Source organism: Orcinus orca, chromosome 1, assembly GCF_937001465.1.
Source record: "Orcinus orca chromosome 1, mOrcOrc1.1, whole genome shotgun sequence".
NCBI classification, from domain to species: domain Eukaryota; kingdom Metazoa; phylum Chordata; class Mammalia; order Artiodactyla; family Delphinidae; genus Orcinus; species Orcinus orca.
This window is the reverse complement of record NC_064559.1, coordinates 129,507,420-129,526,017: the sequence shown is the minus strand read 5'-3', so window position 1 is coordinate 129,526,017 and position 18,598 is coordinate 129,507,420. Positions and strand designations below refer to the sequence as shown.

Sequence of the window (18,598 nt, the reverse complement as noted above, 5' to 3'; positions counted from 1 at the left end):
AATCTCCTTAAGACATCAGTACAGGATGGGCAGAGGTGGTGACTGGGGAAAAGAATACCTTCTTACACTTGTTCCCTACTTAGCTGAGATGCCTCAAACTGTTTTTGCAGCCATGAATTCTAGGAACTTTAAGAACATAGTTTCTTCTTGAAACACAAGATCTCGAGAAAGCTAGAAAATGGAGCAAGAGTGGTTTCCTTGTTTGAGGCAGAGATCTGAAAACTCTGAAACATCCCTCAATGCCTGGAGAGCTATTTCTTGAAGATGTGTCACTACACAGTGTATTAGTTTCCTATGGCTGCTGTAACAAATTACCACAGACTTAGAGGCTAATACAACACAACTTTATCACCTTACAGTTCTGTAGGTAAGAGGTCCAACATGGGTCTCCTTGGGCTGCAATCAAGGTTTCGGCAGGGGTACACTGAGTGCCCACAACGCACCACTTCAACCTCCTCTCTTGCCTCCCTCCTCCACTTTTGAGGACCTTGTTATCATATCGGGCTCACCTGGATAATCCAGGATTATCTCCTGATCTTAAAGGCATTTGGTTAGCAACCATAGTAATTTCATCTGTAATCCTGATTCCCCTTTGCCATGCAACCTAACACAGTCACAGGTTCTGGGGATCAGGATGTGGACAGCTTTGGTGGCCTTTATTCCCCTCCCACATGTAGCTTACACATTATTGAATTCAATTTAATTAAACAAAAATGCTTGTAATCCTCACAATACACAAGCCAAGATTCAATCACATTCCATCACCTGCCTCACAGGGGTTCTGTGAACTAGAGAGGCAGTAGCCAAGAGATGGCCGGACTTTCATCATGTCTGGAGGGTCACACCAAAGCCGTCCCATCCCAATGAGACCCCAAGCAGGGGCAACAGCAGGAACACGTGCCCCGCATGCACCCCGGCGGTAAGGGGCTCGGCACCCCTTGCTGCACTCGCTGCTCTACTGACACCTGGACTTACCCTTTCCACTGATAAGCATCTTCTGTTGCAAGGTTCTGGACTGCAAAATCCCAGGCGTCCTTCACCAGTTTCAGGAGCTGCAAGATGCTGCTGACTTAGGGAAGAAGAAAGGTGGTGAAGGGCGCTGTCACCGGCACTCCTGAGTGCTGAGGCTTACCTTTCTCTTAGGGTGGAATGTTCTGGCTAAAACCTGCATTTGCACAGGTGCCACAGACAGTGTTGGAGAAAGAGTTGGAGTCAACTCCTCCTGATGTTCAGGGAGGGCTTAGGGTGGAAGGCTCTCCAGAGCCCAGCACTATTAACTCCACCTGCTGGGATGGGGAAGGGTGCGAAATCCTTACGACTTTCCATATGTTTCAACACCGGCGTCTGTTCCCCTCCCCTCCCTGCTCAGGCTCCACTAGCCATTCTTGTCTGGCCTCCAAATACAGAAATGGGAATCCACCCCAAGCCAGGACCAGGTTCCCGAGACTTACAGGTGTCCTGGGCTGGGGGAGGTGTGAAGAGCAGGCTTTGTAAAGCTTCACTCCCTCACATGTCGATCTATCAGTCAGGCACTCTAAGGTCAGGGGGCCCTTCTCTTATTAATGGACCCAGCAGCTTAGGTTGGCCCTTCTGGTCCAGCGCAGCCCCTGGACATCAGAACTTTCCCGCTAATGCTCTTTCCCCTGTCCTGTCATCAGGCACTTTGAGGACACGAGCCCAGATTCAGACCACCCTCATCTATGGAGTCTGTCCGCTGAGCCATCCATTAGTGACCCCCTTCCCCCTGGAGCAGTGCCCACCATCCCCAGGTCTTTTACACAAAAGTTCTTGTTCTTTTTCTTTTCTTGCACAATAAGCCTTAGCAGCTTGTTGGAAAGGACACAATGTTCCGTTAAGCCCTTAGGAACATAAGGACTTATTTACTCTCCTGGAGAGTAAGAAGGGCCCAGTCCTCCGTTAGAAATACAAAACCATCGGGACCGTGACCCAGCCTTCCCCCAGGAGCATTCATTCATTTAAGATGAGGTCATCTTCTCCAAAAAATGGACCAAAGGTTTTCCTCCTGAAGCACAGAAATCCACTCTCTAAGCACATTTTCTGTAATGAGCACTATTACTATCATCCTGGAAAAAATAATCACCTGTATTTGTAAATGCTTGAATAGCAAGGCTGTGTGGATAGCAGTCAAATGCAACTGTGTTTCCGACTAGAGAGACCCGTTTCTCTCATTTGGATGTGGAACCATAGCCCTACGTGACGATTTTGTCACAATTGTTTTAGAGATGAGTATACGTGGACGTTTCCCACCCCAGAAAGAACTCTGCACTAGGTCAGAAGACCCGGTTGCTAGCCTAGTTCTTTCACTGATTTGACCTTGAGCCTCAGTTCCTTCTGTCAGGAGGGAGAACAGCATGATCCCGCCCGCCTGCCAGCTAGGGGCGCAGCGAACCCCTGATGAGGCCAGTGGCACAAGCACGCTGGAGGCTACACAGTGCCCTGCATCACGCGTTGGCATTAGTGGCCCTGGAGAGAAGCGGCGGAGCAGCCCTGAGGTTTTGGCGATCCCGCCAGGCTAAGTTAACAGAGAGCATCCTGCCCAGATCCACAGAGAATAGGACAGCAGCCACAACGGCAGGGTGAGTCAGGGAGAAGCAGAGGCTGGGAGGGGGCGCCGAGCAGGAGGCCAGACCTGCTGTGACTTCCTTTCTGGCAACAGTGAGAGAGCTGCCCAACCTGGCAGCCAGGCAGGCAGGATCCGCTGCAGGGGTACATTTCCAGCAGAGGAGTCATTTAGGAAATGTCTCTGCAGGGACTCCTGGCTCTCAGCCTGCCCGTTGGGCCCAAGGGCGGGGCTCCAGGGCCGCATGCCCGGGGACAGCCACAGAAGCTGTCACACCCCTGCTCGCCAAGACTCCCCCTCTAATCCTGCTCCTCCTCGAAGATGGAACCTGTGCACATTTTTTCCCTATTCGGTAAGAATTACCGGCACCTGGGCTGCATGTGACTGACTTCCTAGAGAACTACTTTCACTACATCATGCTTTACTGTGTGACATCATACGCTCACACTGAAGGTGTGAGCAGAAACCATTTTGGCCCACACAGTTTTGCTTTTTTAATTTTTTATTTTTTGCGGTACGCAGGCCTCTCACTGTTGTGGCCTCTTCTGTTGCAGAGCACAGCCTCCGGACGTGCAGGCTCAGTGGCCATGGCTCACGGGCCCAGCCTGTCCGCGGCATGTGGGATCTTCCCGGACCAGGGCACGAACCCATGTCCCCTGCATCGGCAGGCGGACTCCCAACTACTACGCCACCAGGGAAGCCCACACAGTTTTACTGCAACATTAGCAGGGAATTCCCATCCCACAAAACACTCACTCAGGAGGATTAATGTTGCAAATCACTCTGCTTACCTCAGGAACTTCCCCCTCAAAACCATTAAACAAACACATGACTTTTCAATAACAAGACTCTGGAACTCTCACTTCAAAACCCTCGCCTTTCCGTGTTCGCTAATCTTTATTACATTGAGATCCTTAGTTCTAATCAGGCTCCTGCACGGAAAGACTTGCTTTAAACTAGACCTCAGACCCACCAAACTTCTCACCTTTGAGATGCTACTGAGACTCTGTCAAGTTTGTGATAAGCAGGCAACTCAGTTTTGCCTTTCCAAAGGTAGTTTTGGCTGTATTTTTGGAGAGCCAGAGTTTAACAAAGGATACGCTGAGAAATATCACCTGTTTTCTGAGTCTACTAGGATATTCGTGCCCTTACCAGAAAGGCTTCTTTTCCTTTACATCTTTTTTCTCTTCACATTTACCTAATTCGTGGCATTTTGTGTACACCATCCCCAGGGTGTGGAAAGAGGAAGGTATTGTAGCTGATGCTGTCAGTGTCCCACCTGGATCCCCAGGGACCACAGGTCCTGCCAAACACCAATTGCTAGAATCTGCATTTGTGCCTGAGGGTTCTCCCCCGTCCCAATTTAGATCTGGGGAAGGCTGCATAATCCGTGCTTCCTTCAGCAGCCAGGGATGCTAAGAAGTAACACATCTCCAGCGTGAGCGCTCAACCAGGGTCTCTGAATTTAGCACATGAATATCCCAGCTCCCTGGCCCTTGGGTGGAATACGTTTCCAGGCATGTGTTTTACACCTTGTCTCAGAGTTTCCCCTCAGGATTAAGCTTTAGTGGCTCACTGTGGTAGCTGACTCCTTGGCTTCCTTTCCTTCCCTGGATCTCTTTCCCACTTCCCTTTGAGTGCTACCTCTACTTCCCAAATAAACTATTTCCACTTGAATCTTTGCCTCAGGGTCTTCTTCTGGGAGAACCCAAACTAAAACAGGTATCAATAAACACAAAGGAATATAAACCAGTAAAATGTCTTACACATTACAATATTCAAATAAATGTTTATTACATTAAAGAGACAACATTGCAAAGTATATTCGCAGTGCTTAGCTCAGAGCTGGGCACATAGTACGTACTCAACAAATGCTTGGAGAGGAAGAAAAAGAGCCTAGTCAAGCATAGGCTAGATGATCACCTGGTGGGAATATTATAGAGGCGGTTGAAGAATCAATAGCTAAGTAGACAAGACAACCTTTAAGGATCCATGCAGATTTATTTCTGTGGCTGTGACTGCTGCCACAGTGGTGGGGGGAGCCTTCTGGGTGCTAAGAATGGGGGCTAGCCTGGGTTTCTCCATTAGCCTCTCATTTCCCTATTGAATTTCTTTGGTCCCATAAAATTTAAACAGCTTTATTGAGATATAATTTATATTTTATAATATTCACCCCCTTTAAAGTTTAAAATTCAGTAGTTTTTAGTGTATTCACAAAGTTGTACGACTATTACCACGATTCATTTCCAGAATCTTTTCTTCACCACTCCCCTGCAAAAACGTGTACCCGTTACCAGTCACCCCCATTCCTCACTTCCCCAGCCCCTGGCAAACACTATTCTCTTTTCTGTTTCTGTAGATTTGTCTCTTCTGTACAGTAATTATAAATGAAATCATATAACATGTGCTCTTTTGTGACTGGCTTCTTTCACTTGCCATAATGTTTTCAAGGTTCATCTATGTTGTAGCATGAATCAGTATTTCACCTTTTTTATTGCCAAATAGTATTCCATTGCATGGATGTACCATATTTGGCTTATCCATTCGTCAGTTGATTGAAATTTGGGCTATTTCCACTTTCTGGCTATAATACTGCTCTGAACATTCCTGTGTAAGAGTTTGTGTGATCAAATATTTTCATATATATACACCTAGGAGTGGAATTGCTGGGTCATATGGTAGCTCTGTGTTGAACTTTCTGAGGAACTGCTAAACTGTTTTTCAAAGGAACTGCACTATTTTACATTCCCACCATCAATGAAGGAGGGTTCCAATCTCCCTCGTCCTCATTATTCTTGTTATTGTCATTTTTATTACTGTCATCCTAATGTGCATGAAGTGGCATCTTATTATAGTTTTGATTATATTTCCCTAATGACTAATGATGTTGAAGATCTTTTCATGTGCGTATTGAACATTTATGTATAGTCTTATGAGACATGTCTATTCAAATCCTTGGCCTATTTTTAAATTGTGGTTTTATATGTTCTGGATATTAGACCCTTATCAGATATATGATTTGCAAATATTTTCTCCCATTCTTTGGCTTGTCTTTTTACTTTATTCATAGTGTCTTTGAAGCATAAAAGTTTTCAATTTTGATGAAGTCCGACTTGTCGATTTTTTGCCTTTGGTTGCTTGTGTTATTGGTGTCACATATAAGAAACCATTACCCAATCCAGGGTCATGAAAATTTACACCTATGTTTCCTTCTAAGAGTTTTATAATGTTAGTTCTTATATTTAGGTTTTTGGTCATTTTGAGTTAATTTTTGTACATGGTATGAGCTAGGAGTCCAATTTCATTCTCTTGCATGTGGATATACACTTGTCCTAGTACCATTTGTTAAAAGACTATTCTTTAACATTCCCATTTATCATTGCAACAAGAAGAAAAAAATACCTAGGAATAAACCTACCTAGGGAGACAAAAGACCTGTATGCAGAAAACTATAAGACACTGATGAAAGAAATTAAAGATGATACCAACAGATGGAGAGATATACCATGTTCTTGGATTGGAAGAATCAATATTGTGAAAATGACTATACCACCCAAAGCAATCTACAGATTCAATGCAATCCCTATCAAATTACCAATGGCATTTTTTAGAGAACGAGAACAAAAAGTCTTAAAATTTGTATGGAGACACAAAAGACCCCGAATAGCCAATGCAGTCTTGAGGGAAAAAAATGGAGCTGGAGGAATCAGACTCCCTGACTTCAGACTATACTACAAAGTGGCAGTGATCAAGACAATATGGTACTGGCACAAAAACAGAAATATAGATCAATGAAACAGGATAGAAAGCCCAGAGATAAACCCACTCACCTATGGTCAACTAACCTATGAAAAAGGAGGCAAGGATATACAAGGGAGAAAAGACAGTCTCTTCAATAAGTGGTGCTGGGAAAACTGGACAGCTACATGTAAAAGAATGAAATTAGAACACTCCCTAACACCATACACAAAAATAAACTCAAAATGGATTCGAGACCTAAATGTAAGACCGGACACTATAAAACTCTTAGAGGAAAACATAGGAAGAACACTCTGACATAAATCACAGCAAGATCTTTTTTGATCCACCTCCTAGAGTAATGGAAATAAAAACAAAAATAAACAAATGGGACCTAATGAAACTTCAAAGCTTTTGCAAAGCAAAGGAAACTATGAACAAGATGAAAAGACAACCTTCAGAATGGGAGAAAATATTTGCAAATGAATCAACGGACAAAGGATTAAACTCCAAAATATATAAACAGCTCATGCAGCTCAATAAAAAAAAAAAAAGAAAAAAACCCAATCCAATAATGGGCAGAAGACCTAAATAGACATTTCTCCAAAGAAGATATACAGATGGCCAAGAAGCACATGAAAACTTGCTCAGCATCACTAATTATTAGAGCAATGCAAATCAAAACTACGATGAGGTATCACCTCACACCAATTAGAATGGGCATCATCAGAAAATCTACAAACAACAAATGCTGCAGAGGGTGTGGAGGAAAGGGATCCCTCTTTCACTATTGTTGGGAATGTATATTGATACAGCCACTATGGAGAACAGTATGGACGTTCCTTAAAAAACTAAAAATAGAACTACCATATGACCCAGCAATCCCACTACTGGGCATATACCCTGAGAAAACCATAAATCAAAAAGACACATGCACCCCAATGTTCATTGCAGCACTATTTACAATAGCCAGGTCATGGAAGCAACCTAAATGCCCATTGACAGACGAATGGATATAGAAGAAGTGGTACATTTATACAATGGAGTATTACTCAGCCATAAAAAGGAATGAAATTGGGTCATTTGTAGAGATGTGGATGGATCTAGAGACTGTCATACAGAGTGAAGTAAGTCAGAAAGAGAAAAACAAATATCGTATATTAAGGCATATATGTGGAACCTAGAAAAATGGTACGGATGAACCGGTTTGCAGGGCAGAAATAGAGAACAAACGTATGGACACGAAGCGGGGAAAGCAGTGGGGGGTGGGGATGGTGGTGTGATGAATTGGGCGATTGGGATTGACATGTATACACTGATGTGTATAAAATTGATGACTAACAAGGACCTGCTGTATAAACAAATAAATAAAATAAAATTCTAAAATTAAAAAAAAAAGACTACTCTTTCCCCTATTGAATTGTCTTGACATCCTTGTCCAAATCAATTGGCCGTAAATGTAAGAGTTTACTTCTATACCTTCAATTCTATTCCACGAATCTATATGTCTATCCTTATTCTAGTACTACACTGTCTTTATTACTGTAGCTTTGCAGTTTTGAAATCATGAAGTAGGTCTTCTAACTTTGCCCTTCTTTTTCAAGATTGTTTTGGGTATCCTGGGTCCCTTGCATTTCCATATTAGTTTTAGTATGTTCATCAATTTCTGTAAAAAAAAGCCAGGTGGGTTGTTGCTAGGGATTGTGTTGGATCTGTAAATCAATTTGGGAAGTGTGACCATCTTAACAGTATTAATCCAGTTCACAAACATGGGATATCTTTCCACGTATTTAGATCTTCAATTTTCTTCAACAATGTTTTAAAATTGTCAGTCTTGCACTTCTTTTGCAAACTTGTTCCTGAGTATTTTATTCTTTTTGGTGTTATTATAACTAGAATTGTTTCTTAATTTCATTTTTGATTTTTCATTGTTAGTGTATAAAAATGCAATGGATTTTTTATGATCCCACAAAATTTTAAAGTCTCTGTTTTTCCCTACAAAATCAGGAATCATCATTTTCAATAAATATTTTCTGCATCCTAAGGCATGAGATTCTTTGAGGCCTGTTACAGAGCACTCAAAGCTTGCTGCTGTTTCTGAGACAAAACAGGCGACAAAAACATCTGGTGTTGGGAAGTGAAGCGTGTATGGTTTCCTTAGCATAGATAAGGCAGGTTTATAGGGAGTCACGAACTTTAAAAAATGAGAAGTCTTTGAGCATCAAACATAGATCTGAGGGTGCTACAAATAGGTTATAAAATGAAATATTAAGATCCAAGAGCTGGTGGTATAATAAGGGCAAAAGAAATGCATGTTAAAAACAACAACACATAAAAACCCTCTCGGAGAAAATGAGTATATGCATTCTAGTACCAGCTTTGGTCATTGGCTATGGAATTTAGAGCTTGGAGGGATCGTAGAATCATCCAGTCTGCTCCTCTGAATTTACAGATGAGAAAACTGGGTCTAGAAAAGTGTAGTGTGGGGTAGTATAAGGGAGGAAAAAGCCAAGGGTTTGGAAACAAATGACCAAAGTCATCACTCCTAGGAGACCTTAGGAGGGGTTACTTAGCCTCTGTCAACTTCAGTTCTTTCTCTGTAAAAGGGGAAAAATGCCTGCATTTTAGGGTGGTTTTAAGGACAATTATTCAATGAGTTATAGTCTTTCCCAGCACCATGTGCCAGGCTCTGTGCTTGGTGCCGAGGACAGAGTGGAGAACAAGAGACACAGCCCGTGACCACCAGAAGAGTAGATTTAGGGTGAAGATGAAACGAGATAACAGGGCACAAGGCTCAGCATTGTGTTTCTCTGTCTCATTCCAAGTTCCAGTTAAATTTCCCAAGGGCAGGGGGCTTAGTGTCTTCATTTTTGAGTCCTGAGTGCCGAGTACAGTACCTGATACACTGAAGGTGCTCGGTAAGTGTTTATTGAAATAAATAATTTTTTTTCTTCTTACCCCTAGGAAAAGGAGAACTTTAGACACAAAAGGGGAGAACAACGTTTGCCAGGCGAGAAGGCAGAGCATTTCAGGAGGAGGTAACGACCAACATGGAGCTTGGCGTAAGACCAGGTCCTGGGCCAAAAGAAAAGGCAAATATTATCAGTTGAGCCAGGGATTATTTTATTTTATTTTTAAAAGAAAGCTTTTCTCTTGATAAGTTAAAATGAAAACAAACAACAACAAAAAAACCTCTCTGGTCCCTTTTCCCTTCTAGTGACATCCACATACAAATGTCTTTTCTCAACAAATAAATCAGTTATTCTTAGCCAGCAAGGCTAAGTTTTAAAATAGAAGTAAATGCAATTTATGTCAATATTACTCTGAGCGAAAAATAAAAGCATTTCTGTGCATACCATTAGAAGTTTAAGCCCACCCAAACTGGGATGGTAAGAACGATGAGGGCAATATACTGTAATTACAGGGAGAAGGGAATAACTTCAGGCTCTGGATCAGGAATTCAGGCCCGTGGGCATCACTGTAGATTTCTGCATTGGGAGAACCCCTCGTTCTTCCTTCTGGGTCCACAATAGCTTGAGGCATGCAGTCCTGCTGGGAGAGGGGAGAGGGAGCAGGAACCAGGCAGAGACCACCAGAGCAGCTGATTCCCGTGAGCCGTGTGTCACGCATTAGATAGAGCCAGCCAGCTCCCTGGTCTCTCCTTGCCTCACTAAACCAGCCCTCTTCAGACCTTATGAAAGAAAGCAAAAGAGTTGGTGTTGAAAAACATACCCAGATGGAAAGCTAAAGGGCTGGATTCGGAGTCCAGTTCTGCTTCTCACTGGGGTACAGTCTTGATGGGGGCACCTCAACTCTCTGAATTTCAGTTCCCTCATTTGTAAAATGAGAAGTCGGCCCTAGATCAGGCATGGTAAATACCCAAGAGGCATGCTCCTTTACTGCATCTCATCCACACCAGACATTGCTAATCGATCACCCACCATCACTTCCTTTCCCACCCAGCTGCCTGAGACTCCTTCACAGACATGCTACAGGGAGCCAACACCAAGCATTGGAACAAGTGCAGGATACAACCTACTTTCCGTCCTCCACCAGACAGTTGGGTAAGGCCTTTCTACCCTGACATTATGTGATTCTAAATCACTTTCTGTAGGCTTGCTCAGACTTCCTATTAAACTTGTCATAAGGGAGAAACTGATGATTCCGTGAAGTCAAGAAACAGCCCATGGTGGCTCTACACAAATGCGAGTGTTGTGAATACTAGCATTTCTGTGAGTCCTCCCGACAAAGCTATCACACAGTCAGGGCTTTCAAGCTGCTGAGGGAACTCCCTGCTGAGCTTGGTCCAAGATGGTCCCTGGGGATGGATTAGGGCAGACAGGGAGAAGGAATTTTGAAAGGTTTTTTTTCTGGAATATAAACTTCTATTTCTATGCCAGGATTAATTCCATTCCATACAAGAATGGCTAGGGCAGTGTTGCTAGGAAATTAGCAGCTGTTTGTCTGGATGATTTTGGACAGGAATGTGTCACTTGTGCAATGCAAACAGGGAAGGGCTTTGAAGTGTGAGAAACTGGTCTCTGTCCAGTGCTGTTTAAGGAAACACAGCGCAGGACATTTTAGACAGAGCCAAGGTGGAGAATCTTTCCCAATGTGATCTAATTCCCTGGGGCAATGAGCACTGCCCCAGAGTCTCCTTCCATGTGCCCATCTGGTCGGTACTCATCCTCACAACTGCTGCCTAGCTTTCGATCCTGAGCCTGTCTGCTGGGCGCCTGGGGCCAGAGTGACCACTGAGCTGGAAGATGACGCCTCTTTAGAAATGAGCCCTGGAAGGCTAACTCACCCCCAAAGAATCCAGCCTTTGGAACTGTAAAGTGGAGCCCTCAAGAATACCCCGACCCTCTGACGATTCCACTATATAGAGTTTAAAGACAGGCAAAGCTAATCTATTTTATTAGAGATCAGAATAGTACTGACCTTTAGGGAAGAGGGAAGGAGGAGTGATTGAGAAGTATCTTAAGGAAGCCTTCTGAGGTTCTGGTTATATTGTATATGTTGGGCACACTTACATTTTCACCTTGCAATAACTCACTGAATTGTACACTCATGACTTTTCTATGTGTATGCTACACTTCAATAACTTTTAAGTATCTAAAAAAAAAAAAAAGAGAGAGAGAGAATACCCTGACCCATCTCTAGCCTCACCTCACTCCTGCCACTCTGCATTCTCCTCCCCTGGTTTATTTTTGTCTATAACATTCACCTCTAGTTAACATCCATTTCGTTTTCATGATTCATTATTTAGAGTCTCTCTCTCCTTTCTAGCATGGAAGCTCCATGAGGGCATGGATTTTTGTCTGTTTTGTTCACAGCTATCTCTTCAGTACGTAGAACAGTCTCTGGAACATAAGAGGCACCCAGTAAATATTTGTTAAATGACCAAATGCACTCATCTATTCCATATTTTATTCAACCAGAAAACTGGATTTGTTTCATCTAAGAAAATTTTTATAGAATACCTTCTGAATGCCTGGAATTATTCCCTGGTTTGGGGGTGGGGTCTGGGAAAAGTTTGAGGAGAAAAACAAAACAATGCAAGTGCTCTCTTCATTGTTTATGTATGTCTCAAATCACCCTTTTGAGGTAAGTAGCCTTATCTTGGTTTCTCAGAGGAAGAAATGGAGGTTCATAGAAAGTAATTTTCCCAAACCACATAGCCACTAAGTGGTAAAGGCTGGACCTTTTAAAAAATATACAAATGCCGCCTACAGCAGCTGTCACTGGCCCTCCTTTCTTCTCTTATTGTCTCTCCAGTTAGCTGCTTTCCAGAGTGGCAAAGATGTTCTAACACTCAGGTTTTGACACAACTCCCTCAGAGAACAGAATTTTGTGTAAACAACTGCAAACTTCTTTTTTTAAAAATCTGCCTTGGTTTGAGATTTCTACGACTATAAGCTCTAAAAAGCAGAGTGATGCATCATGACACTCACGGGATGACAGAATGTGCCTGGAGAGGGGACATTTAAGTTTAGAACCGAATTTCCCAAGCAACGACAAAGGTTCTGGAACCTCCCAGAATATTCTCGGTAGGAGTCCCACTGGATTTGCCATCTCATTTTTAGGGAATTCTTGGTTTGCACCATAAGTGAAAATCGAATCCATTTCCCGGCAAGTTTAGGCTTAGAGATTCTTAGTGATATACTCCCCTTTCCAGGCCCCCAGGAATTTAGCCTTCTAATCCCCAGACTGCAGACTGGGAACACTTAGAAATTCTTATGATTGAGAAACTGAGGACTCTACATAAACCCCTCAGCAGTCAGGAAACATCCTGTGGGTGGGTTAGATCATGAGATCTCCCTGAAGGAAGTTTAACTCCTAGTTCCAAGAAAATGCCTGTTTATTTTTTCATATTACGGGGTCACTGGATGTCCGGGGTGTCAACTGAAAAATAATGTTCGACCTAAAAGTTGACAATTATGTTCTATCTGGGGCATTACTGAGAACTATAGCCCGGGATGGCAGCCTCTCAGATAGCCCTGAGGGACTGTTCCAAAGAGGTAAGGGAGGAGCCAGGATATATAGGAGTTTTTGCTAGAAACAAAAACAAAAACAAACAAACAAACAAAATCCCTGTGTAGTCGAACATCAAAAGATTACCGCTGGGCTTCCCTGGTGGCGCAGTGGTTGAGCGTCTGCCTGCCGATGCAGGGGTCACGGGTTCGTACCGCGGTCCGGGAAGATCCCAAATGCCGCGGAGCGGCTGGGCCCGTGAGCCATGGCCGCTGAGCCTGCGCGTCCGGAGCCTGTGCTCCGCAATGGGAGAGGCCACAACAGTGAGAGGCCCGCGTACCGCAAAAAAAAAAAAAAAAAAAGATTACTGCTAATCACAAAAAACCCCAGACATCTCAAGTTAATGATTTTAGTGCTTTTCTGTGTATGAGAAGATACAAAAGTCTGGGCTCATTGAAATGATTCCTTCCATATGCATCTTAACTAGGGCCAGTATCCAGTTTTTCTCCATCTGAAATTCCCCTCAGAATGCACTGTTGGGTCAGCTGCAGTGGCTGATGCCTTTATGGCCGCAACATCCTTTGTTTACTGAAATGGCAGGTGACATTTGTCCACAGGGACAGTGGTGCCACTCATCATGTACAGGAGGGTAAGGCAGGCCAGTGGGTTTCACTGCAAGTAAATATCTTTCTAGAAAGTATTTAAATAATAAAATTTCTTCCAATAGAGTTTCTCCTATACCTTATTTATGTTAGTTTATTTTCTTTAGCTACTCAGTTTGTGAAATATCAATCATTTTAAAACTTTTTTTGCTGTTAATTTCCTTTGCTATGCTCTCAGGCAAAACCCACATCTGTTGCAGAAAGAGCCTAGATTTTGCTCATACTCTGATAAAATATGCCCCTCTTTAGGCTTGATAGGAAGGAGTCAACAGCACTGTTGTAAATGCCATCATGTCCTGATAGCCCCAGCCTGGGGACCCAAAACCTGGCAGGACCAGAAAGTGACAGATGAAAAGGTGCTCAACATCATCAGGAAAATACAAATCAACACCACAACGAGATACCACTTCACACACAGTAGGATGGCTAAAATAAAAGAGACATTATACAGAAAAGTGTTGGTGAAGATGTGGAGAAATTGAAACTCTCACACATTGCTAGTGGGAGTGTAAAATGGTGAAGTTGCTTCGGAAAACACTTCTTAAAAAAATTTGACATTGAGTTACCATATGGACCAGGCAACTCTACTCCTAGGTATATACTCGAGAGAAATGAAAGCATCAGTCTACACAAATATGTGTACACAAATTTCATTGCGGCATGGTTCATAATAGCCAGAAAAGTGAAACAGCCTAAATGCCTATCGACTGATGAACGGGTAAACTCAATGTGATATACCCGTACAACAGACGGTTACTTAGCTAGGAAAGAAACCACAAAACTACCGATACATGCTACAAAATGGATGAACCTTGAAAGCAAGCTAAAGGAAAGAAGCCTATAGGCCATATATTGGGAGATTCCATCTACATGAAATGTCCAGAAGATGCAAATCCATAGAAACAAAAAGGAGATTAGTGGTTGCCAGGGGCTGGGAGGAGAAGAGACTGGGGAGTGACTGTAATGGGTATATTTTTCTTTCTCGGTGGATAGTGATGAAAATATTCTGGAATTAGGTAGTGGAGACGATTGCACAACTTTGCCAATATACTGAACAACACTGAATTGCACACTTTAAAATTTGAATTTTATGGTATGTGAATTATATCTCAATTAAAGAATCTGGTGGTGGGAGATATATCAAAAGAAAGTAATAGGGAAAAATCAATAGTACTGTTAAATTACTCTCTTTGTGTCCATTGCAAGAGCTCAGTGGATTCTTTTCTAAACACAGCACACTGAAGAGTATGAAATTATGAATCAGGGAAGAGTACATTATTCTTTACTCCTATTTTTCTCTCTGTAGTACATCACACCTTGCCCTGTTCCTGGATGCCCATGTTTGTCTTATAGTCCAGGGTTTCTCAAAGTGTCACTTTGTTCCCGTTGCATCAAAAATCTCTTGTAGTGCTTGTGAAAAATTCACAAAAATTCAGTGGGGTTCACTGAAACAGAAACTCTATGTGTATGACTCTGGACTTGGCATTTTTAACAAGTCGTCTAGCTATAAAAACAATACTATTATTAATAATAGCTTTTACCTATAGAATACTATGTGCAGGCACTATTCCAAGTACTTGACATTAATTAACTCATTTATTCCTCAGTACAATCTATGATTGGGTACTCTTATTACCCCCATCTTACAGATGAATAAACTGAGGTACAAAGAGATGAAGAAACTTTCCCAAAGGCACATAACTAGTAAGTAATAGAGTCTGGAGTCAAATGCAGGCAGTCTGGCTTCAGATTTCAAGCTCTTAATCACTTCACAATACTGTCTGCTATGGTTAGAATGTTTGTGTCCCCCCAAATTCATATGTTGAAATCCTAACCCCCAAATGTGATGGTAGGTGGGGCCTTTGGGAGGTGCTTAGGTCATGAGGGTGGAGCCTCATGACTGGGATTAGTGCCTTTATAAAAGAGGTTCCAGAGGGATCCCTAGCCCCTTCTACCATGTGAAGACAGAGAGAAGGTACCAGCTATGAACCAGGAAGAGAGCACTCAATAGAACATGACCATGCTGACACCTTGATCTTGGACTTCCCTTCCCAGCCTCCAGAACCATGAGAAATAAATTTATGGTGTTTAGAAGCTACCAGATATGTGGTATTTTGTTATTGCAGCCCAAGTGAACTAAGATACCACCTCTTCTCCCCACTGATTGTTATGCTTAAATTTGAGACTCACCGTTACAGTTATTATTTAATATATATCACTTTCATCTGCAAAGTAAATATCTATATTTCTACCTTTGACGTGAGCATTTACAAAAATAAATTTTCTTAAAGGGAATGCCAAACTGGGTTGTGAGATTGTAAATTTGGAAACGGGGACATGAGAGGCTATAGTCTTGGACAAGGTGCCATGCCCACCCCTCCTGCCCCCTCATTAATTAACTCCAGTGAAGCCAACTGCCCAGAAAAGAGGCCTGGCTCCTGCAGAAGAAACCTGGCCTGGATTCCATTCCCGAAGCCTGAGCCAACCTTCCCCCCCCTTGTTTCTGACTCAGAGACAAGGAGAGGAATTGCCTGAGGGTGACACATTGCTCTTGTCACAGAGCTGGGTCAGGCCTGTTTGGAAGCCCTGGCCGGCTTTGTGCTGCCTACTGATGGCCCTGACCACTTCAGGCTGGAACTGGGTCCGCAGCTTCTGACTGGCCAGAGTTACCCACCATGTGCCCAAGGGCCACGGCTGTTTCCACATCATGTGGGACGTTCTGTGACAGCTCTCTCGGGGGCCTGCGGTGTGGGATAGTGGAAAAAGCACAGGTACAGGGTCTGGATCTGCCCCTGGGGTGGGCACATTGGTCCTGCAGACTCTGACATAGATCCTTCACCTATGAAGAGAGATCATCGTTCCCAGATGACTGGTCACAATGACATCGGTGACACTGCTTCCTAAGGTGTTATGTTAGCATCATCACTGACGCTAATCGCCAATCTTTAACTCCCAGCCTGGCCTCCCTCATCCAAAAAGGGTTGGCGTCCACTCACTCATTCAACAAATATTAACTGAATGAATGTGTGACTTCCTTTGTAGACAACGTGCAGAATTGCAAAGCGGCTAACAGGCATCTCAAATTTAACGTCATCTCACAGTCAGAGTCATAGTGGAACTCTTCATTTCTCCCCCCAGCCTGGCCCTCTTCCAGTTTGCCCCATCTTGTAACCTGTGCCAACATCCATTCAGTTGCTCAAGCCAAAATCTAGGAGTCATCCTTGACTTTCCTCCTCCTTCACGCCGTCTGTCAGCCATGCCTTCAAACGACACCAGAACCCCTCCCCGACTTGTACCATTTCTGTCCTCATTCCCTGTGACACGCCCCATCACCCCGCCCCCGGCCATGCCAGTCTCCCTGCTTCTCTACAGGCTGTGCTGCACTCAGTAGTCAGGATGAACCACAGCCCATAACCACTTGCCTGCTGGGAAATAAAACCCAATGTTCTTGCCAGGCCAGCGAGACTCAACCTGGACCGCCCAGCCCCTTGCCCACCTCTCTAACCTTGTCCCCTACACGGCTCCCCCTTTCACTGCATCCCCGCCACACCAGCTCTCTACTTTCTGTCATCCCAAGGTAGCCTAGCTCGTTCCCATCTCAGGTCTTGACACTGGCTGCTCCCTCGGCCTGGAACTCTCCTTCCTCCTCCAAACATGGAGTGCCTCCTTCTCATCACCTTGGTTTCAGTTCAAAGAACATGTCCTCAGTGAAACCACCGTTCCTGTCCTGAATTACCCTCTCCTCCTTTATCCGTGCTAGTTTCTTCACAGCCCCTGCTGCAATTTGAATTTATCTGGTGTGTTTACTTCCATGTCAAGTTGTGTCATTTTCCTCAACGGTAACAGAAGCTTCTCGGGGCCAGAGGCTGGCTGGTTATCCCCAGCTCCTAAAGCCCACACATAACGGGCTCTCAATAAGGATTTCTTAAATGGATGACATGATGTCCCTGCTACAGCACTGGTTTCAATGTATTTGACTTGTTCTAAGAAGAATATAGGAGGTTTATAGAACTGAAAATAACAAGATTTGTTAAATACGGCCTAGGAAATTAGGTTTAAAAAAGGAGGGTGGGACGCTTTGGTGAATTCTTAGCTTTGCAGTGCCCCAGGGCTCTGTCCCTGACTGCCCCTGCTCTACCTGCATTCACCCCAGTGGGCGTCTCCTCCAGTGTCCTGGCTCCAAACACCGTCAGATTGTTTACATCCAGCCAGAACTCAAGCTCGCTCATCCTCACTTGGTGTCTAACCAGCCCCTCAATCCTGGCATGTCCAAATCTGCTGCCCCATGTTCTACTACCTGGGAGGGCATGGAGCGCAAGACAGCTCCAGCCTTCCAACGACGTCAGAGTCACCCTTAACTCCTCCCTTTCTTTCATACCCTCATTGCATCTGTCAACAAGTCCTATTAGCTCTACCTACAAAATATATCCAGAATACGACCCTTTCTCATCTGCTCCTACTACCAAGCTGGCTCAAGGCACCATCACCTCTGAATCCTTGTAATTGTCTCCTAATTGGTCTCCTGATTCTACTCTTGTCTCCTTTGTCTGATCTCATTAGTTAGAGTGACTTTTGTTTAACTTTTGTCTCTCCTCTGCTCAAAACCGTCACATGGTTTTTCATCTGATGCAGTGTAAGGTCCAAGTACATCACAGCCTTCCAAAGCCCAACATGGTCCTGCTTCCGGATCTGTCTGACCACGTCACTACCGCACTCACTGGCCCCACTGCAGCCACACCAGCCTTCTTGCTGTTTCTTCAATATGCCAGGCACACTCCTGCCTCGGGGATTTTGCACTTACTATTCCTTCCGTGTGGAACCTTCTTCCCCCAGGGATCCACACAGCACACTCCCTTGTCTCCTCAGGCTTTGCTCAAGTGGCATCTTCTCAGAAAATCCTTCCCAGATCCCTACTCTATTTAACATTCACCTCCTCCCACTCTCTTCGCCTTCCCTGATTTACTTTCTACTTCTTTATCACCATCTAATATAATATTACATATATGTAATGCAGATATAACATTACATATGTGCCCGTATGTAATTTGTTTATCATGTATTCCTCTCACTGGAATGTAAGCTTCCTGGGTGTAGGACCTTTTGTCTGTTTTATTCAGGGTGGTATCTAGAAGAGTGCTTTTGG

General features: G+C 43.7%; 1 long non-coding RNA gene across 4 annotated transcripts in view; it reads left to right on the top strand.

The window, feature by feature from the left end:
* Positions 1 to 15,553, top strand: part of LOC117202381 (uncharacterized) — a 37,793-nt gene extending 22,240 nt beyond the window's left edge. For all 4 annotated transcript variants that reach the window (XR_007479304.1, XR_007479296.1, XR_004484722.2 and 1 more), the window contains 2 exons: positions 9,284 to 9,357; positions 10,283 to 15,553. This is a non-coding gene — a long non-coding RNA (uncharacterized LOC117202381). The remainder of the gene's footprint in view (positions 1 to 9,283; positions 9,358 to 10,282) is intronic.
* The last annotated feature ends 3,045 nt before the right edge of the window (positions 15,554 to 18,598 follow it).